Here is a 15,122-nt window from a genome sequence, read left to right on the forward strand (position 1 = left end):
TGGGTGCATCAGGGTAAAAAGAGAGGCGGCTGAAGTGATGCTCCCATCATGCCTAGTGTCTACCGTACAAGCCTGTGGTGGCAGTACTATGATCTGGGGTTGCTGCAGTTGGTCAGGTCTAGGTTCAAACAACGTTATGTGCCCAAAGAATGAAGTCAGCTGACTACCTGAATATACTGAACAGTTATTCCATCAATGCATTTTTCTTCCCTGACGGCACAGGCATATTCTAAGATGACAATGCCAGGATTCATCGGGCTCAAATTGTGAAAGAGTGATGATTCAGGGAGCAAGAGACATCATTTTCACACATGGATTGGCCAAAACAGAGTCCAGATCTGAACCCCATTGAGAATATAGAAGTGTCCGTTTGTTAGAATTGGAATTGGAGTTAGCCAGAGTTCAGAAGTCTGATGGCTTCTGGGAAGAAGCTGTTGCACAGTCTAGAGGTGAGAGCCCGGATGCTGTAGTACCTTTTTCCAGATGGCAAAGGGTGAACACTTTGTGTGAGGGGTGTGTGGGATCTCCCACAATGCTGTTGGCTTTACGGATGCAACATGTTGTGTAGATGTCCATGATGGAGGGAAAAGAGACCCCAATGATCTTCTCAGCTGTTCTCACTATTCTCTGAAGGGTCTTGCAGGGTCAAAGATGATGCAGTTCCCAAACCAGGTAGTGATGCAGCTGCTCAGGATGCTCTCTATAGTACCTCTATAGAAGGTAGTGATTGGTGATGGGAGATGGGCTTTTCCTCAGCTTCTGAAGGAAGTAAAGACATTGCTGGGCTCTCTTGGTAATGGAACTGGTGTTCTGGGTCCAGGTGAGGTTCTCTGCTAAGTGATGATCTCCACTGAGGAGCCATTGATGGTAAGCAGGGAGTGATCTTGCCTTGCTCTCCTGAAGTCAACAACCATTTTTTTTTTTTGTCAACATTCAGATACAGGTTGTTGACCTTGCACCAGCTCACTAGTTCTCGCACCTCCTCTCTGTATGCTGACTCGTTGATGATGAGACCCACAACTGTCGTATCATCAGCTAACTTGATTATGTGGTTCTAGTTGTGCATTGCTGCACAGTCATGAGTCAGCAGTTTGAACAGCAGAGGGCTGAGTACGCTGCCCTGGGGAGCACCAGTACTCAGTGTGGTGGTGTTGGAAGTGCTGCTCCCGATCCAGACTGACAGGTCTACCAGTCAAGAAATCCAGGATCCAGTTGCAGAGGGAGGTATTCAAGCCCAGTAAGCTCAACTTTCCAATCAGATTCCGAGGAACGATGGTGCTGAATGCTGAACTGAAGTCTATGAACAGCATTCTCACGTAGGTGCCCTTTTTGTCCAGATGTGTGAGTGCCGGATGGAGTGTGGTAGAGATGGCATCATCTGTAGGGCGGATGGAGCGGTACGTGAACTGCAGGGGTCCAGAGAAGGGGGAAACCAGGTCTTGATGTGTCTCATGATGAGTCTCTTGAAGCACTTCATGATGATGTGAGTGCGATGGGATGGTAGTCATTGAGACACGACACCATGGGCTTCTTATGCATGGGGACAATGGTGGTAGTCTTGAAGCATGTTGTGACAATGGTCCAGCTTGGAGAGATATTGAAGATGTCTGTCAGGACATCTGCAAGCTGGTCAGCACATTCTCTGTGTACACGACTCAGGATGTTGTCTGGTCCAGCAGCTTTCCGTGGGTTAACTCCACACAGAGTTCGCCTCACATCAGCCACAGTCAGGCACCGCACCTGGTCATTTTGTGGAGGGATGGACTTTCCACTGCAACATTGTTCTGTGCTTCAAACTGTGCATAAAAGTCATTCAGTGCATCTGGGAGGGAGGCATCACTATCACAGGAAGGTGATGTTTTCCTGTAGTTTGTAATGGCCTGAATGCCCTCCCACATGCGCCGTGTGTCACTAGTGTCTCTGAAGTGTCCATGGATTCTCTGTGCGTGTGCACGCTTTGCTTCCCTGATCGCACATGACAGTTTGGCTCTCGCTTTTCTAAGAGCCTCCCTGTCACCTGCTCTGAAGGCTGAGTCGCGGGTCCTCAGTAGCATGCGCACCTCAGCAGTTATCCATGGCTTCTGGTTGGGGCGTGTGACTGTCTTGGAGACAGGAACATCATCAATGCACTTGCTGATGTAGCCAGTCACTGATTCTGTACACTCCTTCAGGTTAACAGTGTCACTGTCAGTAGTAGCCTCCTTGAATGTAATCCATGTCTTCTGCTCAAAACAGTCCTGAAGAGCAGAAATGGCTCCTGCTGGCCAGATTCTCTCCTGCTTCAGAAGTGATGTTGATTATCTGATTATCAGTATATATGCAGGGATCAACATTACAGAGATGTGGTCAGAGTACCCGAGGTGGGGGCGGGGCTCCACCCGGTACACACTGGAGATGTTTGTGTAAACAAGATCCAGCGTATTCGCTCCTCTCATTGCAAAGTTCACATGTTGATAGAATTTAGGCAGTAATGACTTGAGATTTGCATGGTTGAAATCTCCACTACTTCTACTGGCAGAAAGAACAACAGGTAGTGTAAGATGACAATTGTTAATATGTAACAGAGAAGACATTCTTACGTGTGTTGTGCGAAATAAGGGTATTAAAGAAGCCAAGCACAGTTACCAGCTGCAGATTGAAGGCCATTTTGAAAACAATCCAAGCAGCATGTGGAAAGACATTAAAGTCACCTCACTGAACAGCCATGACACCAGACTTCCTGACACCCTGAAATAGTTTTTTTTGCATGCTTTGACAAACACACCAGCAGAGTAAAGATCTCAAAGACCACCACCATCTAAGGAGGAGTCTATACTCTTCCTACAGCACCAGCAGGTGAGATTTACTCTGAGGAAGATTGAGATCACCCAAACAGCAGGACAAGATGGGGTGCTAGTACACAGCCACCAATTTGCCTACTGGTGAAACAGATCAACAGAGGATGCAATCTCCATCTCCACTTCACACAGCCCTGACATATCTGGAGCACCCCAACACATATGCCAGGATGCTATTTGTCAATTTTAGCGCCCCCCCAACTGGTAAGAAGGAAGTGCAAGTCAATGTTTATAGAAAGGAAACAAACAAAATAAATAAATAAATAAAAACAGTAGAAACTCCCACAAAAAAATTCAAAAGCCAAGTCCATGGTGAAACTGGACATGGAATATGGGCCACTGTCACTGAATGCTCGCCTCCCGTGAGTCACGTGGTTTGGCCAGCCACGTGCAGTAGGAGGGCTTTCGTTTGTGGCCACACCTGCACACACCTGTACTTTGTTTTGTCTGTGTGTATTTAAACTCACGTCAGGGTGTGCGGCGTCATTGGTCATTGTAGATGTAATGTCTAAATGTAACATGTTTATGTTAGATGTATCATTGTGTATTGTGTTTGTTTAACATCAATCGTTTCTTGTTCATGTTTATCATTTGTAATGCGTGAGTGCCACTGTCATTTATATTAAATGTTCGTCCCTGTCGAAGAAGTCTGTGCGTCCTGCCTCGCACCCTACGGCACTCGGGTTGACATGCGTTACAGACACAATGTTATATTGTGATGGATTGAGCAGTCAAGACAAAGGACAGGATGCGGGTGCAAATCTGCAAACCAAAAAGGCATTTAATTAAGACCAAAAGTACAAACAACAGAACACAAAAACAGCAAATGGGTCATGAACAATTTGCAGAAACATCAAAGACAATGACAGACAAGCTAGATGTTCACAGCAGGTACACTAATCAGTGGAAAGGCACAGGTGAGATGTATAACAGGCTAACAAGGGGGTGTGCCAACATGTGGGGAACAAGCAAACAGGCACATGGTGACCCATCAAAACTAGAAACAAAAGCATAAGGCCATGTGCTGATTATCACCATGTGAATGAAGGAGAAGGGCCTTTATTTTATTTATTTCCAGCAAGTTGTCCATTTTGCTTTAAAATGCAAATTGGTTTTAAATATTGGTTATTGCCAGTGTTTATAGAAAGGATTAACCTCTATTGTGAAAAGAATTAAACTTTATTGTCATACAGTGCTTTATAGTATAATGAATTACTGTCAGGCTACTTCTCTAGTGCAGTGATTTATAAAAGTGTAAAAACAACAGACAAAAATGCAGAGACAGTAGGTACATAGATAATACATTCAGAATGTGTGCATGAACAATAACTGTAGGTCAGAAATTAGAAGTAGAATTTAAAGTGCAATGTTGGTTGTCAAGGTAACATTCTCAGCTGTATGGACACAGAGGAACTTGAAGCTGCACACCTTTTCCACCAACTTCCCCTTGATCCTCAGTGCTGCATGCACTCTGCTCCCACTCCTGAAGTTGACAGTCATCTCCTTGGTCTTACTAGGAGTTTGAGGGAGAGGTTATTGATGGTGCACCACTCAGTTTCGCATTGTTTATGCTAATTATTATTGTATCATTGGCAAACTTGATGATATTGTTGTGCAATGAAGTCGTAGGTGTACAGCATGTAGAGTAAGGTTGAATGGATACAGCTTTGTGGGCATCCTGAGTTTGAGGGATGTGGTCACCCATGCTAACAGACAGTGGTCTGCTGGTAAGAAAGTCCATAATCCAGTATTTAATAATGTATGGCTTATTACAAGAGTGCTTAGTTTGGAGACCAGTCTGAAAGGGGGGATGGTAGAGCTCAAATCTTCAAATTTACTGAAGAAAAAACTGAGAAAAAGGTTTTAAAGGTAGAAAGAAAGGAACAAGAGAGAAGGTGCTGCAACACTAAATGACTGGCCACCCACTGCGGACAGCCTAAAAGTGGAAACAGTAAGGAGACCAAAATCAGAGGACCTCAATCAGCGAGATGGAATGTACGGATGGAGTAGTTTTGCAATATAAGAGGGTGCAAGGCCATGAAGTGCTTTAAAGATTAGTAAGAGAATTTTGTGTTGAATGTATTTAACTATGGGTAATCAATGTAACTGTTGATCGGGGTAATATGCGCAAGCTTCTTAGTGGGGACCAATGCTCTTATTTGTTGAGTGCACACAACAAATAAATGCACCTCTGAACACATACAAAAGGTACAAGTACACACAAACGAATGTGCCTGTAGATACACATATAAGGCGCTTCAACACAGTGCCTGCTGAAAGTACAGGCACTGAAGGCGTATCTCTGGCCCCACTAGACACGCTGAGGGTTGCGTCCATCCCAGCTCCTAACGTGCTCCTCCAGACAACGGTCCTCCTTTTGCCAACCACCCAAGGAGAGCCCCCGAGGCAGTCCTCCTCTAGGGCTTTGGGCCGACCCCTCCAGTACTCCTGGTCTGTCTGAGGAAGAGGAAGAACACAGGCTGTTTCCGCATTAGCCAGGGATGTAGCCTGCTCCACCAGGCCGCTTAAACCGCAGTGCCTGTGTAGCCCCTCGGCTCTCGGTGGTCCCAGCTCAGTAACCACAGCCCCCCCAAGAAATTCCAGGAGGCATTTCCTTCCTCCTCTGATGTGACCACATACACCAGTCAGGGTCTTCTCCCCACCATCTGGGAAGCACATTCCTAAGCACATTCCCATAGGAAGTCCATTTTCTGTTGAAGGAGCTGGCGTCCTGTGGTGGTCGGTCATTCTGTAATGGCTCGAGTGCCAAAGGGCGTGGAACAGGACGCACAGACTCCCTCATTAACAAACAACGAATACAACAATGGCACTCACACTTTAACATAAACGGTGAACATTAACAACTGCAACAAGAACAAGGGCTAACATGAACAATGACCAACAATACTGCACACACCATCCTGGGTTTAAATACATAGACATAACGAGATTAAAATCAGGTGCAGGTGTGTGCAGGTGTGGTTACAAACACAAGACCCTTGTATACCCTTGACTGAGCTTGTTTCAGTTTGTTTGCATGTAACTCTGGAGCACATGCAGATTCTCAGGGAAGGTGCACCTATGATGACCCATCTGCTTGTTGCCATTGTACTCTGTAAATAGCAAGGAGGCAGGTCTACAGGAGGTCTGGCAGGTGGCTGTATACTGATGTTTTCATTATTTAATCTTGTGCTAATGGGAAAAAGTGAACATAATTGCACATGGTGGCAAAAGCACCATGTCTGGAAGACCGTGCAGGCATTCTGCTCAAAGAGAGTGATATCAATTCCTGTGTAGAACTCCAAATTATCAATGAGACACTTACCATCTATACAAGATTGAATGGTCTAAAACCCAATTTCTAATCAAATGATTACATTTTTTAATGAATTCCAATAATGACATATTATTAGAGCCGTTTAGAAAGTCTTGTGGTTTTAGCTATATGAATACTACAGTGACCCTGCAAAGCACGTGCCCAGGCAACGCAAGTGGATTATGCAGTGTGTGTGTGGTAAATTGCTAGTTTGCTAGTACCATGATAGAAGAGGTTACAGCACTACGGAGTGGTTTTGCACACCTAAAAGAATTAAGTGCTAAATGTTCTGGTCAGTATAGCTCAATATTTCCTCCAAATTCGAATCTAATTTAAAAAACTAATTTAATTCACAAAGAGATGGTTGGTTGGTTAGATGGTTACTTTCTACAGTCGTGGCCAAATGTTTTGAAAACAGACACAAATTTTGGTTTTCAAAGTTCACTGCCTCAGTTTTTTAGATCCTTTTGTCAGGTTTATATTGTATAGTGAAGTACAGTTATAAACATTTGATAATTTTTTTTTTTTTTTTTTACTTTTTATCGACAAATACATCCAGTTTAAGAAAAGACTTGTGGGCAAAATCTTGGCTGATGGCATGCCATTCTTGCCTAATCAGTGCTTGGAGTTGATCACATTTTCTGTGTTTTTCTATGTCCACCTTAGAATGTCAGTCTGTCCTTGATGGTTTTTTTTTTGAAGAGAAGTGGCTTCTTTGCTGCCCTTCTTGACACCAAGCCATCCTCCAAATGCCTTCGCCTCACTGTGCCTACAGATGCACTCACACCTGCCTTCTGCCATTCTTGAGCAAGCTCTGTACTGGTGGTGACCTGTTCCCATAGCTACATCCTCTTTAGGCTGCGGTCCTGGTACTTTCTTGACTTTTTTGGGCACCCTGAAGCCTTCTTCACTGCAACTGAACCTTTCTCCTTGAAGTTCTTGATGACTCACTAAATGGTTTGGCCACAACTGTACTCCTCTATGCTCCTCAATGAAAACTATCCGGCAAGATTTTTCAGGAATCATAATACTTTAATAACCTAGACATCTAAAAAAATACCCACAGTATCTCACAACAGCTCATTAACTCTGATAACCTGGAAAATTTGAAACGGAGCAGACATAAAGCAAAGTCACAAACAAAACCTAGACATCATTGTATAGTTACAGAGCATATTCACTCTGACTAGTGTTCTTACTCCAACACCTAGTATAACCTGTGTAGCATAGCCTAAGCTGCATGTATCCAGTTTTATTATTATGGTTTAAGCTAACAAAAAAAATCTCAGCACAGGTGCTTTACCCAATGTCCACTGTTGCAGTGCACTTCTGGTTGTTGTGTTCCAGATTTTGCGAAGCCTTTTAAACTTGAAGTGAATGCTAGTGGTTCTGGAGGTTCTCCTGCAGGAGGATTCATCTGGTGTTGATCACCTTGTTTGCTATTTCTCAAAGAAGTTTGTAAAATGTTACTTAGTGTATAGTACTATTAAGAAAGAAGCCCCTGCTCTCCTTTTAGCTCTGCAGCAATTTGAAGTTTATCTGAATGGTAGTTCAGATCCTATCAGTGTTTTTACTGATCATACTCCTTTGTTGTTTTTGAACCGAATGCCTAATTGTAACCAACAGTTTATGCACTGGACATTGATCATTCAGGGATTTCCTGTCAATATAAATAAAAAAGGTTTAGAAAATGTGATTGCTGACACCTTGTTGATGTGGTAAGGTATGTTGGAGTGTTGTGTTCTTCTTACGTGATTGCTGTGGCCTATATAAGGACCCTGCTGGAAGAAGCTTAGCATACATTTAGTTTGGTTTTGTGGTCTTTTAGCTATGCATACCTTGCCTCTTGATGTATATAGTTATTAAGCTGGTGTATATCTGGTATATGTAAGCATACTCTTGGTCTCACTTGTGTTAAACTTCTTTGTTCTGTCTGTCTCACCTTCTGCTCCATTGTTTAGTCCTTCTACATGTCATTCCACTACCAATCTTTCATCACTATGTCACTGTTGCTGCCACACTGTCTAGATGGGGTTATTATACCACTGAATTTAAAATGCTGTTTTGAGCACCCCCCCCCCCCCCAAATAAAGTAAAGAAAAGAAAAAACATTGGCCTTCTACATGCAGGTACATCTCCACCTCCCAACCGTCTCCCTGTGTGTGTGCAAGCACATGTTTGTCTGTATGGCCATGCCCTCCCTGTGTCTCACACCTGCTCCTCATTGTGTATCGTTAGTGTACATGTATACAAGTCTTGTGTTTGAATATGAGTGTTGTCGGTTAGCCTGCTAGCCATACATTTCTCTTTGTTTTGTGTAGCAATAAATGTTTCATTGTGTTTGACATGACTTGTCCCTGCATCCTGCTTTGCCTCCTCACGTCACATAAACATTGACCACTGAAGGATGCCAGAAAAGAAAAATTAGAAAAAGAAGGGGGAAAAAGGCACATAACCATTCCTTCCCAGACCTTACCGGCAAACCCTCCATACTCCTGGGCACTCTCGGTACTGAAACAACAGGGGAGAGTGTTCCTGGAAAATTTTGGTGGGGGCCCTGGGTATAGTTCATGGGTGGACTCTGCAGAGTCCTACAGGCCCCCAACGAACAATGAGAGCTGGTACAAGGGAGATCAGTATCTAGGTCCAGACTCTGTGGGGTCCTATAACCCCTACTGGGACTACCGGGAGAGCTACGGGGAGTTTGAACAGAGTGAGGGCTATATGGATGTCAGCCTCTGATTGGAATACACCGACATCAACTTCCGATCGGACTCAGAGGTCCATCAGGTGGAGAATCCGGCAATGGAGGTGGAGGAGGTCCTCTATAGGGATTCTCCCTCAGAGATGGATACCGCGTCAGCGGATTCCGAGAGTGAAGGGCCTCCGGCACCCAAGGTATCACCCAAGGCAGGGAGGCATCGTCATCAAATGAGGACACTCCCTCCGTGAACACTCGCAGCCCCAGAGCTCAAGCGCCTATGCCGAAGCCTCGTAAAGGAAAGAAGGCAGCGTCATGAGTGCCCACCCCCAAGAAGGACAAATCAGCTGGTGCGTCTCTGGATATGCGTGCGCCGAAGATGGAGCAACTGCCGCCACACAAGTCCACGAGAGAGGATCCCGTCCAGCTGGGGCAGACTCTGACCCAGCCAACAATTGAGGGACTGGCTGGGGCTCCTGCTACCTTCCCCAGACTGTTTAATGGTTCTTTATGTAGTCCTGTTCTTGTACCTGCCCCTGTCTCCATTACCATACGTGTTGCTTTGTCCCCCTTTGAGTCAGTGTCTGTGCCCTTCAGTGTGTCCGTACCTGTATCTGTTGTCATCCTGGTCCCTGTCTTCCTCCCCTCGGCATGGGGTTTCAGGGCCGTAGCCCGATAGGCTGGCGCGCCGGGAGTCGCACCATCGGGGAGGTACTCTGTCATGGTATGGCCCCTCCTCCCAACCGTCTCCCTCTGTGTGTGCATTCATCTGTATGGCCATGCCCTCCCTGTGTCTCACAACTGCTCCTCATTGTGTATCATTGTGTATCGTTAGTGTACATGTATATAAGTCTTGTGTTTGAATGTGAGTGTTGTCGATGTTTGAACCCTGTTAGCCTGCTAGCCATACATTCGTCTTTGTTTTGTGTAGCAATAAACGTTTTGTTTTGTTTGGCATGACTTGTCCCCGCATCCTGCTTTGCCTCCTCATGTCACAAGTGGTAATTAACAGATAAGGAAATTCCAACAAACTGTTAGCATGGTAATGAATATTGAATGTTGAATCTCAAATTGTATTTATTCAAACATTATTACAAGGTTTTGAGCTATTATAGAAAAAAGAAAAACATGTAACCATAAAGCAGATATATTCATCACAGATAGTTGAATTCTTAATTCATACTGAATTTATCATTCTGAACTCATTACATTCAAATTCAAACCTGAATTTTCTAATTTTTAAATATAATTATTTTCTGAGTTGGTCTTTGGGATTCAACCGCCGTATTTAAAACTAAAATGACAACTTCAGCAGCAACAGCAATAATAAAAGCTGGTTATGTGATGTCCATGACAGACAGTGCACTTCTTTTACACTTAAACTGGATCTAACTCTTCGGCCTTTGGTTTGCATTAGTTTCAAATGTTCATATCTGTCTCCAAGTTGCTTGAAGAAGGAACTGCAGAAGAACCACTCCATTCTGATATGTTGAACAGACCTGAAAAGAATAAATACATTTGTAGCATATTATTCACAAAGCAAGAAAATTCTTATTTTCTGGATTTTGGCAAAGTAATGGCCAAAAGACAAGTGGACTGGCAGTGCCAAATCTATTCATGAAAATATAAAATTAAAGTGAGTAGACCCTGCATTGACTCTGTAATATTCATTCATCATAAACCATATTTTTGGTGGCTGAAGTGTTGCTTTAAATGCTCAGAGATTGATGTTTTAAAAAGTGGTGAAATCATTAGCATTGCACCTCTCATTAGATTCGGTATAGTAATGACGTTCTGCAGTTTTACAATGAACATGATCGTCATGACCACCCACATGATTATGTAGCCTCACTGAAACATTTACAAAAGTATCATTTGTAGGTGCACATGAATCAACGTTGAGATCAAATACTTACTTTGCTGCTGCAATCTCTGCAAGAGAGGAATTCCACTAGAAGATTATGGTCCTGCACTACTGCTCTGTAACTTAGACACATCAACCATTGATTTGTAGGTAATGACTAAATTCTAAATAACAATGACATTTATGCCTAGAGTGATATGATATAAAAGGGTGTTTACCCATGTACGGTTAGAGCCAACGTTCGCTAGTGACAGCCATCCAGCCAGTCCCTCTCGGATCTGCCACCACAAAACAAGTAAAATCTCAAAATCTCTTTGAACGCGCTTAAAAAGTGTTTGTGTGGACAGATCAATAAGACAGCAAGAACAGAGGCCTCCATCTCAAAAGTTTAAATATTTGTTTATGTTATGTGGAGGGTTTTGTCAAGACTAACAGACAGTACATACCTTACTGTCCAGTAATGTTCCAAACATCAAAATAAGCAAACCCTTTCAAGAGATAAAGTACATTTTGTATTTATTAAATCACATAAAGCATAACTTCTAACACTGTGTATAATACCAAAATAATACAAAAGAACTAATAAATTAATGCTAATTTCTTAGTTAAATATTTTAATCCCAAAGTTTAATTGCATTGTACTATGCACAACATATAAAAGTGCACCATTCCAATTACAGGAAAATACATGAAATAAAATTAGTACCTGTAGTGAATTAAGAGTGGCAAACATCACGTGAATTCCAAAATCACTGGAACTCATGGTCCCAATGCCGAATCCCCAGGTCAGTCCAAAGAGAGGGGTCAAAATCCCCACACATCTGGCAATGACGACTAAGGCATGTTTCTCATCTGGAGTGGAAGCACTATCTCCTCTCCTCAACATCTTATATATCACCATGATAAGCACCAAGAGATTTATAACTACAATCGTCAGAGCAGGAATCACAAATGCCAAGAGTGCCTTAGTTTGATCCCAGTTCAGCCAACATGAGTTCATTTCTTGAACATATCCTCTGTTTCCAGCTGTTGATGCCACAGTGATGACAGCTATGAGTAATGGGGCTCCATAGCCCACACTGAACGCTATAGCCAACATCCTGGACCTGGACATTCCAGAAAATACCATGATGGTGCGGTAGAGGAGCAAGAGTGCTGACAGGAACATCCAGAAGAAGAGAACAAGATAAAAGAAGTGGATGAAGAAAGTCACTACACTGCAGGGACCCACTGGTGTAACCTGTCCTCGTTGCACAGTGGATGGTCCAATCAAGAAGCATATGTCTGCAATCAGGAGGGACACAGCGATGTTGACTATGGAGACATGCCGCATGTAGGATGTGTCATTCCTTGTCACTGACTTCCAAATAATGGTTTCAATAATGAGGCATAAAATCAAACTGGCCATCGAAATGCTAACACCAATGTAAGTTATGTAGGCCAAAGCAGGATTATCCAGGGAATATGGTGACATCAGGATGGAAAATGAGGTTGTGTGATTGCATTCACATTTAACCATTTTAGTTTGATTTAATAATGGCATTACTTTACATCCAGTTGAGTCCCATCCCCCAATCCCATCCAAGAGATTAAAGTTCCAAAACACACAATAGGGGGATTTCAGTGAATTATTTATAAGAGAAAAAGAAAGGGATATATTGTTAATGATATTTTCCGATCTGACCACAACCACATCTCCATTAATGCTAGTCCCAGTTTGACTGCTGTCACTGTAGGTTACACTTCGAACAGGTAAGACGGTGTTAAGAGTTGAGAAAACTATGATAGTGAAGAAAGTGTCTACATTATTCACTGGGATTTCTTGAATATGTATTATTGTAGATATGTTTATACCAAATTGTTTTGAATATGGCTCAGAAATTTGAGTTCTGTTGAGCTGAATGGTGTTTGTTTCTATTCCAAAGGTGTCATTTGAGAGATTTTGTGCCATTTCCTCGATAGACTTCATCAGTACAGAGCTGGTGTTCTGAGTTGTACTGCCCGTGTTCAGAGTTGTCCATGTTTTTTCTGCTTCTTTGGATGCAATGACATCCACTATCTGCAGGAAATCCTTTAAAATGAAATACTCTGTTATGTCATGTGCTATAATCTGACTCATCTAATTTAGGTAAGTAATTGTGAAACAGCAAAAATGCATTGAGTCTCTTAAATAACAATAAAACCAATTAATACTTTTACCCTGAATATGTTGCATTGTAACCTGCTGATAAGTCATTTGTTTATAGTGTCTAGAATATAAAAAATTTTACAGAGCACTTAAAACACCATAGTGTATATACCTAATTATCAGATAAAAAATCATTCGAAAAGTAAGAATGTACATACCGTCATAATGGGTTTAGTGATTGGTAATAGGTTTTGTACCACATTAGCAATTTTTTGCAGTGCACCAACAATTCCCAATACAGTCGCCGGAGACTGTATTATGCTTTGATTATTTGCTACGGTAGCACTGCTGAGATTGGCTGTAAATTGTTGGACGTCTGTTACCACTAAAGTCTATACACAGCAGAAAAGGGAAAAACACAAACAATTATGAACCCTAAAGTTATATTCTGACCCCAAGTTATGTTCAGACAATCATCTTTTTTTGTTTATTGGAAACAAACCACCCAGCTCCAGTAAAATCAATATACCTGAGCGCTGTCTATCAGAGTCTGAATGCTTCTTAGGACACAGTTTTCTTGTACCATTATCCATCCAGATGTTTCACAATGAGCAGTTTGGTTGTCAACCATGTCTGCAAGACAGTCAGTAGTTTTAATTTCATCTGCATTTCATCCTCCACAGGGAAGATCTAAAGGGGACATTAATACAAATTAGTAAAAAAATAAAAATAAATAAATAAATCAGACCTTACTTCCAAGTTACGAAAGACATCTAATGTTTCTTCAATGTGAAAAAGATAAACTTGCATGTTTCAGTTTTGTATTTTAATGGTTTTGTTTTATGTTAATAATTCAAAATGGGTGAAGGCTATTCAACTGCCTGTAAAGGGTTTGTCAGTACATTTTGTAATAAAACCTTTTGTACTGTGATAGAGCACAGATCTTATGTGCCTTTTGTTATCATGAGCAATGCAAGGTCAAGATGGATGAGCTCTCAGTGCTGAGTGCAGAGGCCAAAGGGAAACACTGTAGTTCTATGTGATTCACAGATACCAGCAGTGTGAGTGCACTGGAGAGATTCACTATTGTGTTTGGGGACAGAAAGAAGGAAAGTGGAACAAAGAAAACAGATGGATTTGCTGTGTGTTAATAAGAAATGGTGCAATCCAGGCCATGTAACTGTTAAAGCACGGGTCTGTAACCCTGTTGTATATATCTACTGACTGTTAGACCGCATCCATATTACCTGCTGTAGGGGTTTTCACATGACAGTGTCCAGGAGGCATATAAATCTGTTGCTCTGCCACAGCTTAGCAGATCTGAACACAATCCTATCCACCTCAACTCCACATAGGGCCTACACCTCAGTAGTTGAAAAGGTGCCTGTGACAACCAGGGCAATAAAAAATGGACTAAGGAGACAGAGAAGGTTCTGCAGGATGGGTCTAGAGAATACAGACGGGGACATGTTTTTTGTATCATATGGGGAGGACATTTAGGGCCACTGCATTACTGACTACATCAACTTGTGTGGACACCTCAACTTAAAGCTGTAGTGTAAGATACAGCAGAACAGTGAGAAGGAGGTATGGCATGAGCCAAGGAGGTGTTATTAATTCCCATGTAAAGTGCATTACAATAATCTGTGCAAGAAAAAAATAAGGGCATGAACAACTTTCTCAAGATCTTGAGGAGTAAGAAATCATTTCACTTTTGCAATCACCCGAAGATGATAAAAGCTGCTTTATCCACAAAATTAAATCTGGCTATTGAACCTAAAGTCTGGATTAAAAATTACCCCAAGGTTTCTTAGTTGGATCTTAATGTATCCAGACAAAACCCCACAGACTGCCCCTTAACAATTAGTAGGATTTCGGTGGACCAAAAAGCATGGGAGTGAACCATCCCTATGCCCATGAGCTCTTTCCTGAAGTCCAGTCTGCCTTTCAATGCCCAGATGAGGACAGAGCTGGAGAAATTTTGTACACGCACGTCTGTGGGGCCGTATCAGCACCAGGGTGATGAAAAGCTGTGCCACCTAATACTGTGGGTGGTACAGTACGTTCTCTCTCTCTCTCCCTACAACTACAGAAGGTCTTGAGGGTCAAGGACTCATGACCTGTTGATCACACCTCACAAATAATCAAAACCCTTTTGAGAGGCTGGTCATAAAACAGCTCAGACATTTGGCCAGAGACCATCAGGACCCTCTACAGTTTAGATACAGAAGCTCAAAGGCATGGATGATGCTCTTTCATGATTTACAGAGCCCATG

The 15,122-nt window shown here is 42.5% G+C and overlaps 1 pseudogene; it reads right to left on the minus strand.

The window, feature by feature from the left end:
• Positions 1 to 10,273: 10,273 nt before the first annotated feature.
• On the minus strand, positions 10,274 to 13,477 carry LOC113568240 (annotated as a pseudogene).
• Positions 13,478 to 15,122: the final 1,645 nt, after the last annotated feature.

Source organism: Electrophorus electricus, chromosome 3, assembly GCF_013358815.1.
Source record: "Electrophorus electricus isolate fEleEle1 chromosome 3, fEleEle1.pri, whole genome shotgun sequence".
NCBI classification, from domain to species: Eukaryota; Metazoa; Chordata; class Actinopteri; order Gymnotiformes; family Gymnotidae; genus Electrophorus; species Electrophorus electricus.